We start from the raw sequence: 2,315 nt of genomic DNA, 5'->3' as shown, positions 1-2,315 counted from the left end.
ACTTACAACTCATTTTCATAAAATATAGCATAGATAAGAGTCTTCAAAAGCATTCACAGTATGCTTGAACTTATACCTTGTTAATGTTTAGTATTTCATAGAATTTCATAAAATACATGTTTCCAATAGCCAATAATTTGTGCATATCGCAAAGTTTTTAACAAAAAATGAGTTGTTTAGAATTATAATCTGAATTATTTCAGATGGGTCTGCGAATTAAAATCATGTTGGAGTGTTTTTTTTTTTGTCTTTTTTCGTGTCCGGCAACGGATCGCAACCCTCAGTGTCGCGCCCGTACCGGACCGGGACCGGCAACGGGATTGCAGCCCTCGGAGCTGCGCCCGCACCTCGCTCAGCCAGTGAGCAGGAACCGGTCTGTATGTGGGATCCGAACCCTCCATGGGAGCGCCGCCGCGCTCCCAAGTGGCGCACTATAGCACTGCGCCACCGGGCCGGCCCATGTTGGAGTGTTTTTGGTTAAAATTTTTGTATATCTTTTTGTGCTTAAAGCAATGGTTAAAATCACTACAATAAATTAGCCTTATCATCTAAGAACATAATACAACTATTTTAAAAACTCAACATTTTTTTTCAAAAGAGAGAAATACAATGATGTCTTATTTTTGTATCTTATATGACTAGGACCACAGAAAAAATTATTGTTAGAGGCAATAAATATTTTCCAAAATCCAAACAACAGATGCATGTTATCACTCATCTAAAGGATCTTATCTACCTGGTGTTTGTTCTGCGTGAAACTGCAACTTTCCATTATCAAGAGATGAAGAGAGATTGGAAAAGGTACTAACACTTATTGAGATGCTATTCTCAATGCTATTTCTCATTTTATGGATGAAACTGAGGTCTTGGGCCATGTTTGTTTTGCTCACTTTTTATCTTCATGCCCTAGAACAGTACTTGGCACTCAGCTGGTGCTCAGTACATATTGTGTGAATAAATTAATATTCTCAATCATTTGACAAAGGTGGATTTAAGTCGGAGTTGTCTGATTCTAGGCAAGGGACTTTTCCCATGTCTTTAAATAAAGAGAAGTCATCAAAAACAGTCATATAGAAGAGACTGATTTTCATACCACATGAAAGTGATTTTCAAACACTATACACATTTCTATGCTTATGGGCATAGAATAACCTAATCAAATAGAAACTTAAAAAAAACCCAAAACATTAAGTTGAGTTTCTGCATTATTTACAAAGTAAACATTTTGCCAGTAAATAATTTTTAAAATGTTACAGAATGAATTAAAGAGGCAAACATTTCAAATCCTTCTGAATAATCAATTTACATAAAACAATTAGAAATGCCAATTGCAATCTAAGCTTATCTGCCAATTTGAGACTTAACGATTCTTGCTTATCTTAGGAATTTACTTCCCCAGTTATTCCTTGTTTCTCTTAAAAATATGAAACTTTGATTGATATTGATAGTATAATATGTGCCAACCAACTGTTAAGTTTTGAAAGTTTTGCTTCCTGGCTTATATCATGTATGTTCTTTTTGGTTAGGTTATACTACAAAAAATAACCCATAAGATGACTTCTGCATTCATTTACCCAGTTTTTACTTATAAATTAAGAACATTCTTTCTCTAAAGCTAAATGAAATTTTTAACCCAGATTCCTGTTTCTTTTAGAAAGTCTGAATTAACAAGAAATCAAACAATATCCTTATTCCTTTATCTCAAGAATTCTACTTGGAATCAAATTTCTTTTAGTCTTAATGAAATTTTTATGGTCTTATCTGTTTGTATGGCATCCTCAATTCCTTGTTGCATCTGACAAAAGAAGAATTCTACTTGGAATCAAATTTCTTTTAGTCTTAATGAAATTTTTATGGTCTTATCTGTATGGCATCCTCAATTCCTTGTTGTATCTGACAAAAAGCATGTTCTGCCTTTTTTCTTTATTTTCATCTTAATTTTTATGTGGAACTCAGATGAGGAAGGATGCAGTCTTGCTTTGACTGCCTGCCATAATATAAAATGTAGTAAAATGTACAGCTGGTGATAGTCTATTTAGAATTTTTTAATGAAATATAAAGGAAAAGACCAGGTGCTTAATTTTTACATGCTGCATTTCATTTTAAAAATTCATGGTATCTTTTTGAATAATTTTTACTCATGCAGATGTTCTGAATATTGGAGACAGACGTTTATTTTATTTCCTTGGTTCCCATTTCAGACTAAGCTTTTGCACAAAGAAGGTGGGTCGAATGGCTATATTATTTGTGAGTCAGGGTTCCAAAGATAATTATTCTGAGATAATTGCCAAATGACTCATGGCAAGACTGTCAAT

Source organism: Galeopterus variegatus, unplaced genomic scaffold (genome assembly GCF_000696425.1).
Source record: "Galeopterus variegatus unplaced genomic scaffold, G_variegatus-3.0.2 Scaffold1077, whole genome shotgun sequence".
NCBI lineage: Eukaryota > Metazoa > Chordata > Mammalia > Dermoptera > Cynocephalidae > Galeopterus > Galeopterus variegatus.
This window is presented reverse-complemented; position numbering follows the sequence as displayed.